We start from the raw sequence: 18,527 nt of genomic DNA, 5'->3' as shown, positions 1-18,527 counted from the left end.
AAGAAGGGCCATGGGATTTCTGCTAATAGGAGAAACCCTCTACAAAAAGAATTATGACTCGGTCTTGTTGAGATGTATAGACCAGGTCGAAGCTCAAAATGTGATCAGAGAAATACATGAGGGGGTTTTCGGTACCCATATCCCCGGGCCTGCAATGACAAAGAAAATCCTTAGGGCGGGATATTATTGGTCGACCATGGAAAAGGATTGTTACCAATACGTTCGGAAATGCCACAAATGTCAAGCATACGCCGACAATATTCATGTTCCACCAACTCCACTAAACGTGTTGGCTTCGCCTTGGCCATTCGCAATGTGGGGCATGGATGTTATTGGACCCATTGAGCCAAAGGCATCTAATGGACATAGGTTCATTCTTGTGGCCATTGACTATTTCACCAAATGGGTAGAAGCGGCATCGTATGCTCATGTGACCCGAAAGGTGGTAACATCCTTCATCAGAAAGAATATCATATGCAGATACGGTATTCCCGACAAAATCATCACTGATAATGGATCCAATCTAAATAACAAGATGGTGGAAGAACTGTGCCAAGAGTTCAAGATCCAACACCACAACTCTTCCCCATACCGACCAAAGATGAATGGGGCAGTCGAGGCAGCCAATAAGAATATCAAGAAGATAGTACAAAAGATGGTTGTCTCATTCAAAGACTGGCATGAGATGCTACCCTTCGCTCTCCATGGTTATAGGACTTCAGCACGTACATCCACAGGAGCTACTCCATTTTCCCTTGTTTATGGAATGGAGGCAGTTCTGCCTGTTGAAGTCGAAATACCTTCTCTGAGAGTAATCATGGAAGCAAAACTTTCCGAGGCAGAATGGGTTCAAAGCCGGTATGACCAGTTGAACCTCATTGAAGAGAAACGGCTGAACGCCATATGCCATGGTCAAGCCTATCAGAGGAAGATCAAAAAGGCTTTTGACAAGAAAGTCCACCCTCGAGTCTACCATGAGGGAGAGTTGGTGATGAAGAAATTGCTACCAGCTCAAAAGGACAAAATCGGAAAGTGGGCCCCGAATTACGAAGGACCGTACGTGGTAAAGCGAGCCTTCTCCGGAGGAGCACTGATCCTCACAAACATGGACGGAGAAGAACTTCAATACCCAGTCAACGCTGACGTGGTAAAGAAGTATTATGCTTGAAGACGTTGCTTGCACAAGCCCGCTAGGATGAAAACCCAAAAAGGGCATCCTAGGCAAAAATTAGGGCAAAACAAAAAGCCCGCCAGTACAAGGGTACTAGGCAAAACAAAGGCAAAATTATCCCCGCTAGGATACGTCCTAGGCAAAAATTAGGGGCAAAAGAATAAGATGTAAAAACAAAGCAAGCAACGATCACTTGAATCGAAAACCGAAAGGCGGTACAAGTGATAATCTTCTAGAAGCAAGCGTCTTGCAGTATCTACACTCCTGGCTCAGGCATCTCACCCGAAGCAATTAGGGGAACGGGAAGGGCGACAATTACAGATATAATTATTTAAAGCTAAAATGTATATAGCCTACCCTGGCCAGCCATTCTTCGGAAATTCCTTCTGTACATCTTTCTGTAAAAACATTTGTGAATATTAATAAAATATCCATTCATTTCTTTTCTCTCTTGACCATGTGATTATGCCTTTAAATTGGTATTTCTAAAAATTGTATGAGATTCCTTAATAATCGGTCAATAAAGAAAATTGGAGGGGTTCCTGTAAAATCCATAATCTCCTGCATAAAAGGCTCACAAAAATCCTCCCTCGCGTCTATGACAGAAACTCCTCCAAAAAAGAAGAGGATAGGAAGAGTCATTCACTTTTCTAAATAAAAGAACAAAAATAAAAACTTGCATCGCGTGCATCACACACATTAGTTGCACATTCAAAGACCTTATCATGAGGCAATTACATAAAATAGGAAAAATAGAAAATTGCTTGTGTATGACAGCAGTCAACAAAAAGGCAAAAACACAGAAAAAGCCAAAAATCAACAAAAAAAGGCAAAATACAGAAAATCCAACAAAATCGTACAGAATAATTGAGCCTGGAGAGGCTCGCCGAAATAATACTCTTTCAGAATAATTGAGCCTGGAGAGGCTTGCCTAAATAATACTCTCAGAATAATTGAGCCTGGAGAGGCTCGCCGAAATAATACTCCCCAGAGAAATCTCAGCTTCCACTCACGGGCCAAATTCCTCAGTAAAAGCTATCAAAGTGAGATCAGCAAAATTCCTTAACGGAAGCATGATTCAAACAGTATATCTAGTCAAAGGACTTAAAACTTCCTCAGTGGAAGATAGCTCTCCAACTCAAATGAAGAGTGAAGCTAAGCCTGAAGAGGCTTTCTAAATAATACTCTGGGATACATAAAATCCCCAAATCCCCAGTCGCCTACTCAAGAGGCACCCCTACAAAAGGAGAAAAATAAAAAAAATATATATATCAATAAATATTCCCCAAGCGGAATGTGGCATCCAGCCAAGCACCAAACATCAAGATCATTTGCCTAACAGAAGAGGCCAGTCAAGAAATGAATGACAAAATCCCCAGCAGATAAACAGCCTACACAGAGGCTACAAGAATCAGAAAATCCAAAAGAGATACCCGAATAAGGACAACCGGGATACTCCACCCACGTCAAAAGGACGTCAGCCAAACATAAGGCATCGCTCAACTCAGAGAGAGAGCATCTGTGTCTACACCCCAAGGAGTCAAAAATTCCCCATGGGTACCAACAATGCAATGCAAGTTGGGGCACAAGAACCTATGAATGACTGCACATCCCCTAGACGGATCCCTGCGTTATCCAGCCCTCAGCGGCACAAAATCAGAAAAACCGTCGAAGCAGCATCGTGGACTGTGGAGACAAAAATCATATCAAATCATTGCCGAAGTGATCAGAAGACACGGAAGCAGGCCTGGAGAGGCAATACTCAACTGCTGAATGTTAAGAGGCAGGACCTGGAGAGGGTAAACTCAACTGCTGAATGTTAAGAGGCAGGACCTGGAGAGGGTAAACTCAACTGCTGAATGTTAAGAGGCAGGACCTGGAGAGGGTAAACTCACACTGCTGAATGTTAAGAGGCAGGACCTGGAGAGGGTAAACTCACACTGCTGAATGTTAAGAGGCAGGACCTGGAGAGGGTAAACTCACACTGCTGAATGTTAAGAGGCAGGACCTGGAGAGGGTAAACTCACACTGCTGAATGTTAAGAGGCAGGACCTGGAGAGGGTAAACTCACACTGCTGAATGTTAAGAGGCAGGACCTGGAGAGGGTAAACTCACACTGCTGAATGTTAAGAGGCAGGACCTGAAGAGGGTAAACTTAGCTACCGAGGTTGTCAGGAGCGCCGAGGTATGCAACAACCTGGAGAGGTTACTCAACAATTTTCCACCGGAAGACGCTACAAGTCAGAAGGTCGGCGCATCACCCGGATAATTGGGTCAACTCCTTTACTTGTCAGCCGGTACACCAAAAGGCCGTCCGACTAAGTAAAGGGGGGGCAGCTGTAGACCCCTAAAATTGTCCGGGTCGGAAATAAAGCTTGAAGACTCTCGAAGACTGAAGGAAGATCAGCCAGAAGGACTCCTGGAAGGCCCTAGGAGGGTTCTCTGTAGGTCTAGAGGTCTTAGAATAGCTCAAAATAAGGAAGTGGAGGGAATGAAGCCCAATACGGCCGTACTGAACTTAATACAGTCGTATTGAAGCTTCAATACGGCCGCAGTGAACTCAATACGGCGTATTGAAGTTTCTGAAACTTCAATACGGCCGTACTGAAATCAATACGGCCGTATTGAAGCTTCAATACAGCCGCAGTGAACTCAATACGGGCGCATTGAAATTTCTGAATTTCAATACGGCCGTATTGAACTCAATACGACCGTATTGAAGTTCAAAAATTTCAATACGGCCGTATTACTTCTGTAGGCCGTATTGCGCCTATTCCCTATAAATATGACGTCAATTGGACGTCATTCCACACTTTTTCAGATAGTTTCAACCCTCTCCTTGAGTATTCTGGGGTTTTTGAGCAGTGTTCTGCCCTAGAAATCACTCGGAGAGTTGATCCGACAAAGTTCTTGAGCCGCGAGCCATTTTGCTTGAGGATCGAACCTAGTCGAAGGGCCGGTGGCGACAGCCATAACTGTTGATCCAGGCGTCAGAATTGGCAGTATTATATATGCTTTCGGGGTAGAAAAATGGGATCTATCACCTGCCAATCGACAGAGTCCATTGGCCACGCTCGAATTTTCAAAAAGAAGTTGTTTTCTATTTATCTGTCGCCTTATTTTTCTAAACTTTCTTTTAGTGGTTCATATAGTTATCCTTTGAATTTTGCTCTGGAATTTGGTGTGCTGTCTTTTCATCATTTCAGGGTGTTGCTCACAAAATTTAAGCCAATTCTAATTTTCAAATTTTTTCATCACTTTGGTCTGTGAAAACTTTGAAATGCCATAACTGTTGATCCAGGCGTCAGAATTGGCATTATTATATACGCTTTTATGGTAGAAAAATGGGATCTATCACTTGCCAATCGACAGAGTCCATTGGCCATTCTCGGATTTTCAAATAGAGGCCGCTTTCTATTTCTCTATCGCCTTATTTTTCTAAACTTTCTTTTAATGGTTCATATAGCTATCCTTTAAATTTTGCTCTGGAATTTGGTGTGCTATCTTTTCATCATTTCAGGGTGTTGCTTACAAAATTTAAACCAATTCTGATTTTCAAATTTTTTCATCACTTTGGTCTGTAAAAACTTTAAACTGCCATAACTGTTGATCCAGGCATCAGAATTGGCATTATTATATATGCTTTTATGGTAGAAAAATGGGATCTATTACCTGCCAATCGACAGAGTTCATTGGCCACACTCAGATTTTCAAAAAGAGACCGTTTTCTGTTTCTCTATCGCCTTATTTTTCAAAATCTCTTTTAGTGGTTCATATAGCTATCCTTTGAATTTTGCTCTGGAATTCGGTGTGCTGTCTTTTCATCATTTCAAGGTGTTGCTCACAAAATTTAAGCCAATTTTGATTTTCAAATTTTTTCATCAATTTGGTCTGTGAAAACCTTGCACTGCCATAACTGTTGATCTAGGCGTCAGAATTGGCATTATTATATATTCTTTCGGGGTAGAAAAATGGGATCTATCACCTGCCAATCGACAGAGTCCATTGGCCACGCTCGAATTTTCAAAAAGAAGTCGTTTTCTATTTCTCTGTCGCCTTATTTTTCTAAACTTTCTTTTAATGGTTCACATAGCTATCCTTTAAATTTTGCACTGGAATTTGGTTTGCTGTGTTTTCATCATTTTAGGGTGTTGCTCACAAAATTTAAGCCAATACTGATTTTCAAATTTTTTCATCACTTTGGTCTGTGAAAACGTTGAACTGCCATAACTATTGATCCAGACGTCAGAATTGACATTAATATATATGCTTTTGGGGTAGAAAAAAGGTATATATCACCTGCCAATCGACAGAGTCCATTGGCCACGCTTGGATTTTCAAAAAGAGGCCGTTTTCTATTTTTGCTATCACCTTATTTTTCTAATTTTTCTTTTAGTGGTTCATATAGCTATCCTTTGAATTTTGCTCTGGAATTTGGTGTGCTGTCTTTTCATCATTTCAGGGTGTTGCTCACAAAATTTAAGCCAATTCTGATTTTCAAATTTTTTCATCACTTTGGTTTGTAAAAACTTTGAACTGCCATAATTGTTGATCCAGGCGTTAGAATTCGCATTATTATATATGCTTTTGGGGGTAGAAAAATGGGAACTATCACCTGCCAATCGACAGAGACCATTGGCCACTGTCGCCACCGGCCCTAAAGGGGCTTTCGGCATTCGCGAAGGATGGTTGGACTCTTTTATTTGTTTAAAAATATGGATTGCTAGAATGACTTATTCTCAAACTGAGACCTCGTCCAACGAGCAATTTTATTAAAAGGCTCACCAATCCACGTTAATCCCAAGCGGGACCCTCCATGGATTAGCGGTTTTCATAAAAAGGAAGGGTTCATGGAGTCGCCACCAATGTTTTACTCAAAACATTGGAAAAAGAGGTTTAAGGCAATCGATTCAAAAATCGACTTCGGCCATTACAACCAGAGTCGGGTAAGGGAGTCGGTTACGCGTGGGGAAGGTGTTAGCACCCCACAGCGCCCCTTTCGGGTTCCCTATGACAGATTATTTAAAAATAATAGTGCGAAATTACTAAATTACCCCTATTTATTCTAAGCTATTATAAATTAACTATCTACATGATGACAGTTTAAATATGTACACACAGAAAGCGGTAAAAGAAGGGACTTTAAAGAGATAAACCTTTGAAGCGTGCTTTCTTATATATCTTGACAGAAATTGGGAAGCGTTTTGGCGTTCCCTCGCTCTACAAGCCCGCTCGCTTCCTCTTAGAAAATTTTAACTATGGAAATCCGGAGGATTTCCCTTCGACTAAGTTCGAATCTCCAAGCTAAATGCTCGGAATTCCAGAACTTTGTCGGATCGACTCCCAGAGAGATTTCTAGGGTAGAACACTGCTCAAAAACCCCAGAATACTCAAGGAGGGAGTCAAAACTGTGTGTAAAAGTGTAGAATGACGTCCAATTGACGTCATATTTATAGGGATGAGGCGCAATACGGCCTCTGGGGGTCAATACGGTCCGTATTGAAGTTTTGAACTACAATACGGCCGTATTGAATTCAGTACGGCCGTATTGAAGTTTAAAAAAACCTCAATACGGCCGTATTGAGTTCAGTGCAGCCGTATTGAAGTTCAGTGCAGCCGTATTGAGTTCAGTGCAGCCGTATTGAAGTTCAGAAACTTAAATACGGCCGTATTGAGTTCAGTGCGGCCGTATTGTAGTTTAAAATGTTCAATACGGCCGTACTGAACTTTTGGGAGGCCGTATTGGGCTTCATTCCCTCCACTTTCTTATTTTTTGCTACTCTAAGACCTCTAAACCAACAGATTGTCATCCTAGGGTCTTCCAGGGTCTTCTAGGAGTCCTTCCGGCTGACTTTCCTTTGGTCTTCGAGAGTCTTCAAGCTTTATTTCTGACCCGGACAATTTTAGGGGTCTACAGCCACGCTCGAATTTTCAAAAAGAAGTCGTTTTCTATTTCTTTGTCGCCTTATTTTTCTAAACTTTCTTTTAGTGGTTCATATAGTTATCCTTTGAATTTTGCTCTGGAATTTGGTGTGCTGTCTTTTCATCATTTCAGCGTGTTGCTCACAAAATTTAAGCAAATTCTAATTTTCAAATTTTTTCATCACTTTGGTCTGTGAAAACTTTCAAATGCCATAACTGTTGATCCAGGCGTCAGAATTGGCATTATAATATACGCTTTTATGGTAGAAAATTGGATCTATTACCTGCCAATCGACAAAGTCCATTGGCCACGCTCAGATTTTCAAAAAGAGACCGTTTTCTGTTTCTCTATCGCCTTATTTTTCGAAATTTCTTTTAGAGGTGCATATAGCTATCCTTTGAATTTTGCTCTGGAATTTGGTGTGCTGTCTTTTCATCATTTCAAGGTGTTGCTCACAAAATTTAAGCCAATTCTGATTTTCAAATTTTTTCATCAATTTGGTCTGTGAAAACCTTGACTGCCAGAACTGTTGATCCAGGCGTCAGAATTGACATTATTATATATGCTTTCGGGGTAGAAAAATGGGATCTATCACCTGCCAATCGACAGAGTCCATTGGCCACGCTCGAATTTTCAAAAAGAAGTCGTTTTCTATTTCTCTGTCGCCTTATTTTTCTAAACTTTCTTTTAGTGGTTCATATAGTTATCCTTTGAATTTTGCTATGGAATTTGGTGTGCTGTCTTTTCATCATTTCAGGGTGTTGCTCACAAAATTTAAGCCAATTCTGATTTTCAAATTTTTTCATCACTTTGGTCTGTAAAAACTTTGAACTGCCATAATTGTTGATCCAGGCGTTAGAATTCGCATTATTATATATGCTTTTCGGGGTAGAAAAATGGGATCTATCACCTGCCAATCGACAGAGTCCATTGGCCACGCTCGAATTTTCAAAAAGAAGTCATTTTCTATTTCTCTGTCGCCTTATTTTTCTAAACTTTCTTTTAGTGGTTCATATAGTTATCCCTTGAATTTTGCTCTGGAATTTGGTGTGCTGTCTTTTCATCATTTCAGGGTGTTGCTCACAAAATTTAAGCCAATTCTAATTTTCAAATTTTTTCATCACTTTGGTCTGTGAAAACTTTGAAATGCCATAACTGTTGATCCAGGCGTCAGAATTGGCATTATTATATACGCTTTTATGGTAGAAAAATTGGATCTATTACCTGCCAATCGACAGAGTCCATTGGCCACGCTCAGATTTTCAAAAAGAGACCGTTTTCTGTTTCTCTATCGCCTTATTTTTTGAAATTTCTTTTAGAGGTGCATATAGCTATCCTTTGAATTTTGCTCTGGAATTTGGTGTGCTGTCTTTTCATCATTTCAGGGTGTTGCTCACAAAATTTAAGCCAATTCTAATTTTCAAATTTTTTCATCACTTTGGTCTGTGAAAACTTTGAAATGCCATAACTGTTGATCCAGGCGTCAGAATTGGCATTATTATATACGCTTTTATGGTAGAAAAATTGGATCTATTACCTGCCAATCGACAGAGTCCATTGGCCACGCTCAGATTTTCAAAAAGAGACCGTTTTCTGTTTCTCTATCGCCTTATTTTTTGAAATTTCTTTTAGAGGTGCATATAGCTATCCTTTGAATTTTGCTCTGGAATTTGGTGTGCTGTCTTTTCATCATTTCAAGGTGTTGCTCACAAAATTTAAGCCAATTCTGATTTTCAAATTTTTTCATCAATTTGGTCTGCGAAAACCATGAACTGCCATAACTGTTGATCCAGGCGTCAGAATTGGCATTATTATATATGCTTTCGGGGAAGAAAAATGGGATCTATCACCTGCCAATCGACAGAGTCCATTGGCCACGCTCGAATTTTCAAAAAGAAGTTGTTTTCTATTTCTCTGTCGCCTTATTTTTCTAAACTTTCTTTTAGTGGTTCATATAGTTATCCTTTGAATTTTGCTCTGGAATTTGGTGTGCTGTCTTTTCATCATTTCAGGGTGCTGCTCACAAAATTTAAGCCAATTCTAATTTTCAAATTTTTTCATCACTTTGGTCTGTGAAAACTTTGAAATGCCATAACTGTTGATCCAGGCGTCAGAATTGGCATTATTATATACGCTTTTATGGTAGAAAAATGGGATCTATCACCTGCCAATCGACAGAGTCCATTGGCCATTCTCGAATTTTCAAAAAGAGGTCGTTTTCAATTTCTCTATCGCCTTATTTTTCTAAACTTTCTTTTAATGGTTCATATAGCTATCCTTTAAATTTTGCTTTGGAATTTGGTGTGCTGTCTTTTCATCATTTCAGGGTGTTGCTTACAAAATTTAAACCAATTTTGATTTTCAAATTTTTTCATCACTTTGGTCTGTAAAAACTTTAAACTGCCATAACTGTTGATCCAGGCGTCAGAATTGGCATTATTATATATGCTTTTATGGTAGAAAAATGGGATCTATTACCTGCCAATCGACAGAGTCCATTGGCCACGCTCAGATTTTCAAAAAGAGACCGTTTTCTGTTTCTCTATCGCCTTATTTTTCAAAATCTCTTTTAGTGGTTCATATAGCTATCCTTTGAATTTTGCTCTGGAATTCGGTGTGCTGTCTTTTCATCATTTCAAGGTGTTGCTCACAAAATTTAAGCCAATTTTGATTTTCAAATTTTTTCATCAATTTGGTCTGTGAAAACCTTGAACTGCCATAACTGTTGATCCAGGTGTCAGAATTGGCATTATTATATATGCTTTTGGGGGTAGAAAAATGGGATCTATCACCCGCCAAATGACAAAGTCCATTGGGCACGCTAGGATTTTCAAAAAGAGGCCGTTTTCTATTTTTTCTATCGCCTTATTTTTCTAATTTTTCTTTTAGTGGTTCATATAGCTATTGTTTGAATTTTGCTCTGGAATTTGGTGTGCTGTCTTTTCAGCATTTCAAGGTGTTGCTCACAAAATTTAAGCCAATTCTGATTTTCAAATTTTTTCATCAATTTGGTCTGTGAAAACCTTGAACTACGATAACTGTTGATCCAGGCGTCAGAATTGGCATTATTATATATGCTTTCGAGGTAGAAAAATCGGATCTATGACTTGCCAATCGACAGAGTCCATTGGCCACGCTCGGATTTTCAAAAAAAAGCCGATTTCTATTTCTCTGTCGCCTTATTTTTCTAATTTTTCTTTTAGTGGTTCATATAGCTATCCTTTGAATTTTGCTCTGGAATTTGGTGTGCTGTCTTTTCATCATTTCAAGGTGTTGCTCACAAAATTTAAACCAATTTTGATTTTCAAATTTTTTCATCACTTTGGTCTGTAAAAACTTTAAACTGCCATAACTGTTGATCCAGGCGTCAGAATTGGCATTATTATATATGCTTTTATGGTAGAAAAATGGGATCTATTACCTGCCAATCGACAGAGTCCATTGGCCACGCTCAGATTTTCAAAAAGAGACCGTTTTCTGTTTCTCTATCGCCTTATTTTTCAAAATTTCTTTTAGTGGTTCATATAGCTATCCTTTGAATTTTGCTCTGGAATTTGGTGTGCTGTCTTTTCATCATTTCAAGGTGTTGCTCACAAAATTTAAGCCAATTCTGATTTTCAAATTTTTTCATCAATTTGGTCTGTGAAAACATTGAACTGCCATAACTGTTGATCCAGGCGTCAAAATTGGCATTATTATATACGCTTTCGGGGTAGAAAAATGGGATCTATCACCTGCCAATCGACAGAGTCCATTGGCCACGCTCGGATTTTCAAAAAGAAGTCGTTTTCTATTTCTCTATCGACTTATTTTTCTAAACTTTCTTTTAGTGGTTCATATAGCTATCCTTTGAATTTTGCTCCGGAATTTGGTGTGCTGTCTTTTCATCATTTCAGGGTGTTGCTCACAAAATTTAAGCCAATTCTAATTTTCAAATTTTTTCATCACTTTGATCTGTGAAAACTTTGAACTGCCATAACTGTTGATCCTGGCGTCAGAATTGGCATTATTATATATGCTCTTGGGGTAGAAAAATGGGATATATCACCTGCCAATCGACTGAGTCCATTGGCCACACTCGGATTTTCAAAAAGAGGCCATTTTCTATTTCTCTATCGCCCTATTTTTCTAAACTTTCTTTTAGTTGTTCATATAGCTATCCTTTGAATTTTGCTCCGGAATTTGGTGTGCTGTCTTTTCATCATTTCAAGGTGTTTCTCACAAAATTTAAGCCAATTCTGATTTTCAAATTTTTTCATCACTTTGGTCTGTGAAAACTTTGAACTGCCATAACTGTTGATCCAGGTGTCAGAATTGGCATTATTATATATGCTTTTAGGGGTAGAAAAATTGGATCTATCACCCGCCAAATGACAAAGTCCATTGGCCATGCTCGGATTTTCAAAAAGAGGCCGTTTTCTATTTTTTCTATCACCTTATTTTTCTAATTTTTCTTTTAGTGGATCATATAGCTATCCTTTGAATTTTGCTTTGGAATTTGGTGTGCTGTCTTTTCATCATTTCAGGGTGTTGCTCACAAAATTTAAGCCAATTCTGATTTTCAAATTTTTTCATCACTTTGGTCTGTGAAAACTTTGAACTGCCATAACTGTTGATCCAGGCGTCAGAATTGGCATTATTATATATGCTTTTGGGGGTAGAAAAATGGGATCTATCACCTGCCAATTGTAGACCCCTAAAATTGTCCGGGTCGGAAATAAAGCTAGAAGGCTCTCAAAGACTGAAGGAAGATCAGCCAGAAGGACTCCTGGAAGGCCCTAGGAGGGTTCTCTGTAGGTCTAGAGGTCTTAGGATAGCAAAAATAAGAAAAGTGGGAGGAATGAAGCTCAATACGGCCTCCCAGAGGTTCACTACGGCCGTATTGAGTATTTTGAACTGCAATACGGCCGCGGCGAACTCAGTACGCCCGTATTGAAGTCTTTGAACTTCAATACGGCCGTACTGAATTCAATACGGCCGTATTGAAGTTCAAAAACTTCAATACGCCCGTATTGACCCCAGGGGCCGTACTGCGCCTCATTCCTATAAATATGACGTCAATTTGACGTCATTTGACACTTTTACACTGAGTTTTGACTCCCTCCTTGAGTATTCTGGGGTTTTTGAGCAGTGTTCTGCCCTAGAAATCTCTCTGGGAGTCGATCCGACGAAGTTCTGGAATTCCGAGCATTTAGCTTGGAGATTCGAACTTAGTCGAAGGGAAATCCTCCGGATTTCCATAGTCAAAAATTATTTTTAGGAAGGAGTGAGCGGGCTTGTAGAGCGAGGGAACGCCAAAAAGCTTCCCAGTTTTACTTGATATATAAAAAGCACGCTTCAAGAGGTTTCTTTTCTAAAAATCCCTTCTTTTACTGCTTTCTGTGTGCATATTAAACTGTCATCATGTAGATAGTTAATTGATAATTGCTTAGAATAAATAGGGGTAATTTAGTAATTTTGCACTATTATTTTTAGAAATAATCTGTCATAGGGAACCCGAAAGGGGCGCTGTGGGGTGCTAACACCTTCCCCACGCGTAACCGACTCCCTTACCCGACTCTGGTTGTAATGGCCAAAGTTGATTTATAAAATCAATTGCCTTATCCCTTTTTCCAATGTTTTGAGTAAAACATTGGTGGCGACTCCACGAACCCTTCCTTTTTATGAAAACCGCTAATCCATGGAGGGTCCCGCTTGGGATTAACATGGATTGGTGAGCCTTTTAATAAAATTGCTCGTTTGACAAGGTCTCAGTTTGAGAATAAGTCATTCTAGCAATCCATATTTTCAAAACAAATAAAAGAGTCCAACCATCCTTCGCGAGTGCCGAAAGCCCGTTTCGGGCCGATGGCGACAGATGGCGACTCCACTGGGGAAGCTTCGAGAGTCAGTCCCATTTAGTGACAGATTGTTTTTAACAAGTTAAAAATTACTTCGTTACCCCTTGCTTGTATGATAACATGATTTATTATATGGCTTTAAATAACTGTTGTATGTTTAATTTTACGCAATTGTTTGAAATAAAAACTGCACACAAACCTTTGCACACAACAGTTCCCTCTATACCCGGGGGCATGAGTGATTAACCATAGGGAGTGGATGTTAGTACGGCCGGTTGTCGAATGGGTCTATAGGTGCCCGTAGACCGTTGTCGGAAAACATCACTCAAGGTGATAACCATGAACTCGAGTCCGACAGTGCGTTGGAGCTTTCCATCGGCTTACGACGAGAGGAATTGGGTTCCTATAATGGGGGCACCTTGGGGGCCTCAGACCGGTGAGAACAGTTAGATCCACCTTGAATATGCACTTTTCTGCAGGATACCCCTACCTCGTGATTCGCTCGTGACTGTTCGTGGATGAGTGAATTGTTTGTGCATTGTTTATGTGAAATTGTTTGAGCATACATTGCATTTCTTTAAACATACAACATTCCTATTCTTTTAAAATAAAAATAAATAGGAATAAGAATCTTCCATTGCATGGTGTTAACATCTACCTTCATCACATTCATGTAGGTAGTTTCCCTTTTCACCCAAAAAAATACAAAAAACAAAATACCCAAAAAAAGGAAAAAAGGGTTATTTATCCAAACCAAGCAATATCATGCATCATCTTAGGGACATCCTAAAAACATGATAATGCTTAGTTGAATAAACACAATGCATGCATATTCATCGTCATCATCTCATATCATGCATTCTTATCAAAGATCATGGAGGCATCTAGGTTTGCATTTCATACATCCCTCCCAATAAATCATTAATAAACATTAATAAAAAGAAAGAAATAATCGATGCGTATGTTCAAGATGGATCGCACGCCATTTGTTATTAAGTGTAAGCCAACAACCGCGCCAAGCGAGCGCACACCAACTCCGTTGTTGGCAATCAAGACGAATAAAGGGGAAGGTCCAACACCATTAAGGATCATTGCTCCAAGGCCTTTTCCCTACGAATCAAATAAGGCTGTGCCGTGGATATACGACATCCATTCTTCTGCCGACAGCGATATTTCCAACATCGCTGGACTTGGGGGCATGACTAGGAGTGGCAGGATCTACACTCCCGAAGATCTTCACGATAAAGCTCCCAAGAATAAAGGAAAAGAAAAGGAGAAAACCGAGGAAAAAGAATCCGAGGAGGAGACTGATGAGCTGTTAAAGTTTATCCGACAAAGCGAGTACTCCATCATGGATCAACTTCATAAGACGCCAGCAAAGATTACTCTATTGTCGTTGATCCTATGCTCCGAACCGCATCAACAAGCTCTGTTGAAAGTCTTGAACGAGGCATATGTGTCGCATACCATCTCCCAAGACAAGTTTGAGGGGATTGTTAGTCACATCACGGCTAATGATCACCTCACTTTCACCGATGAAGAGATCCCCGCCGAGGGATCAAATCACAACAAGCCCTTGCACATCTCTGTAAAGTGCAAGGAGTATCACATCGCAAAAGTCTTGGTAGACAACGGATCTTCCTTGAATGTGATGCCCAAAAGAACGCTTGATCAAGTGGCAATCAAGGGAGTCCAAATGCGCCCGAGCAACATGATCGTTCGAGCTTTCGACGGCTCTAAAAGAGAAGTGGTGGGAGAGATCAATCTTCCAATCCAAATTGGACCCACTATCTTTAATGTCGAATTCCAAGTGATGGACATTACTCCCGCATACAGCTGTCTCCTCGGCCGACCATGGATTCATGATGCGAAAGCTATTCCTTCTACGCTCCACCAGAAAGTCAAGTTCATAGTGGATGACAAACTGGTGACTGTACAAGCTGAAGATGACATACTTATCAGCAAGCCATCCAACATACCTTATGTGGATGCAGCAGAGGAAGCTTTGGAAACCGCCTTCCAAGCATTGGAAATTGCCAATGTTGAGACGTTTCCCCGAGAAATGAAGAAGGTAGCCCATATGCTCACTAAGAACGGATACTTGCCAGGACAAGGATTAGGCAAGGACTCCCAAGGAATCCCGGAGCTACCCATTATCAAGGATAATCCGGGGAAACAAGGGTTAGGATACAACCCCGTTAAAGATCAAAGAACGAAGAGGAATCAAGATCCTTCTCGACGTTCTTTAAGCCAGATCTTTAGGAAGGCCGGTTCACAAATATCAAGGCCGGCTGTCGTCATCAAGTGTTTTTCTTCTTCCGATAGGGATGTATAAACTCGATGACTATTAGAGATTACTCCTCGGGGACAGCCCGACCCCCGAGCCTCGATAGGGCACATGTTTCCACTATGATTATAATAAAATCATTCATTATTATTTCTTATTGCTTCTTTTCTCGCTTGCAATAAAATTCTAGACCGCGTTATTTAACCCTGTTTAAATAAACATGAATGAGGTTAAAATCGTCTTAAAAAATAAACCCACATCATTTTGCGTGGAAGTGTGCACGACAACTTGGAGCACCTTTTCTTGGCTTCAATAAGTGCCATCATGGATAAAAAGAAATCCTAAAAAATATAAAAAAAAAAAAAAAAAAAAACTCGGCAGGAAACCCAAAAAGGGGGCTGCGCAAAAATAAGAGCAAAAGACCCGCTAGGAATCCCACAAAAGGGTGACCTAGGCAAAAATTAGGGTTGCAAAATAATGAACAAAAACAAAAGCCCGCTAAAACTCCACAAATGGGTGTTTTAGGCAAAAGTTAGGGCAATCGAAAAACAGAATAAATCCATGATGGTACCACCAACTGAATTCAACAAAGGGGCTCAAGAAAAGCTATCCAAGTTGTCAAATCACAAATGTTAATAACCAAGACGTGCTTAACTTCATAAGTGTTTAATCAAACAAGCCTAAACACTTAAGCCTACCATTGGCCAAGCCATTCTTACAAAAACAATTTTTCAAAACAAAAATAAATCCCCTCTAAAACACAAACTTTCGAAAAAAATATCCTTTCCTTCTTTTCTCTCTTGTCCCAAACGATTTTTGAATAATCTAGTGGAAACATGGAGATATAGTAGTCAATAGGAGGGTTGACACATCTTCTAAAGGAAAGGAAAATCATTTGGTTGATGACACCAAATCTCAATATAACATGCATCATTCCTCGGTTACAGAAATCGGCAGCACACAGCCCGTCTAGAGGAATGGCAAAAATCCAAACAAAAACGCATCGGTTAATTCTTTTGAAAGATAAATCAAATAGAATTAGGTGCATCATACTGCATACATGCATACAGATGATAGGTGTAATGGAAGATCACTTATTCTCTGTTTATTGAAAAAAAAAACAAAAAATATAAACTTCAGAAAAACAATACGCCCGTATCATGTTCAGTACGCCCGTACCAAAATTAGGGTTATGAACAAATTTTTCAATTCAATACGGGCATACTGAAATGAATAACGGCCGTATTGGCAATAACAGAAATCCTCCCTCACGTCAATGACAAAATTCCTCCAAGAAGAAGAGGATAGGGGGAGCCATTCGTTTTTTCCAAAATAAAATAATTAAACTTGCATTTTGTGCATCACGCACATTAATTGCACATTCAAAGACCTCATCATGAGGCAATTGCATAAAATAGAAAATAGGAAAAATTGCTTGTGTATGGCAGCGGTCAACAGAAAAAGCCGCAAATCAACAGAAAAGGCAAAAATACAGAAAAAGCCAAGAAAATGACAAAAAAGGCAAAAAATACAGAAAAAGCCAAAAACGACAAAAAAGGCAAAAGATTTAGAAAATCGATCGCCTCGTACAGAATAACTGAGCCTGGAGAGGCTTGCCGAAACAATACTCATACAGAATAACTGAGCCTGGAGAGGCTTGCCGAAATAATACTCTCTCAGAATAACTGAGCCTGGAGAGGCTCGCCGAAATAATACTCTCTCAGAATAACTAAGCCTGGAGAGGCTTGCCGAAATAATACTCTCTCAGAATAATTGAGCCTGGAGAGGCTTGCCGAAACAATACTCATGCAGAATAACTGAGCCTGGAGAGGCTTGCCGAAACAATACTCCCACAGAATAACTGAGCCTGGAGAGGCTTGCCGAAATAATACTCCAACAGAATAATTGAGCCTGGAGAGGCTTGCTGAAAAAATACTCCCACAAAATAATTAAGCCTGGAGAGGCTTGCCGAAATAATACTCTCCAAAAGACGTCTCAGCTCGCATTCTCGGGCTGAACAAAAAACAATACTCATGCAGAATAACTGAGCCTGGAGAGGCTCGCCGAAACAATACTCCCTCTTAGAATAATTGAGCCTGGAGAGGCTCGCCGAAATAATACTCTCTCAGAATAAATGAGCCTGGAGAGGCTCGCAGAAATAATACTCCCCAGAGATATCTCAGCTTCCACTCACGGGCCAAATTCCCCAGTGAAAGCTATCAAACCAAGATCAGCAAAATTCCCCAAGGGAGGCTTGATCATCTAAACAGAATATCCAAGTCGAAAGGACTTAAACTTCCTCAGTGGAAGGTAGCTTTCCAACTCAAACGAAGAGTGAAGCTAAGCCTGAAGAGGCTTTCTAAATAATACTCTGGGATACATAAGAACTTCAAAATCCCCAGTCGCCTATACAAGAGGCACTCCTTCAAAAAAAGAAAAACATCAAAAGATCAATAATCATTCCCCAAGTGGAATCCGGCTCTTGGCCAAACATCAAGCGTCAAGATGATCTGCCTAACAGAAGAGGCTAATCAAAATCAATGACAAAATCCCCAGCCGATAATAGCCTACACAGAGGCGACAAAAATCAGAAAATCCAAAAGAGTCGCCCGAATAAGGATAACCGGGATACTCCACCATCGTCGAAAAGACGTCAGCCAATCATAAGGCACCGCTCATCTCAGAAAGAGCATCTTCGTGTCTACACCCCAGGGAAACAGAAATTCCTCAATGGGCACCAACTATGCAAAGGAAAGTTGGGACACAAGAACCTATGAGTAACTGCACATCCCCTAGACGGATCCCTGCGTTATCCAGCCCTCAGTGGCACAAAAATCAAAAACAACTGTCGAAGCAGTATCGTGGACTGTGAAGACAAAATCATCTCAAGTCTGGAGAGACGGTACTCAAACAAGGTCTGGAGAGACGGTACTCAAACAAGGTCTGGAGAGACGGTACTCAAACAAAGTCTGGAGAGACGGTACTCAAACAAGGTCTGGAGAGACGGTACTCAAACAAGGTCTGGAGAGACGGTACTCAAACAAAGTCTGGAGAGACGGTACTCAAACAAGGTCTGGAGAGACGATACTCAAACGAAGTCTGGAGAGACGGTACTCAAACAAGGTCTGGAGAGACGGTACTCAAACAAGGTCTGGAGAGACGGTACTCAAACAAGGTCTGGAGAGACGGTACTCAAACAAGGTCTGGAGAGACGGTACTCAAACAAAGTCTGGAGAGACGGTACTCAAACAAGGTCTGGAGAGACGGTACTCAAACAAGGTCTGGAGAGACGGTACTCAAACAAAG

This window comes from Cajanus cajan, chromosome 6, assembly GCF_000230855.2.
Source record: "Cajanus cajan strain Asha chromosome 6, NIPB_CcT2T_4, whole genome shotgun sequence".
NCBI lineage: Eukaryota > Viridiplantae > Streptophyta > Magnoliopsida > Fabales > Fabaceae > Cajanus > Cajanus cajan.
This window is presented reverse-complemented; position numbering follows the sequence as displayed.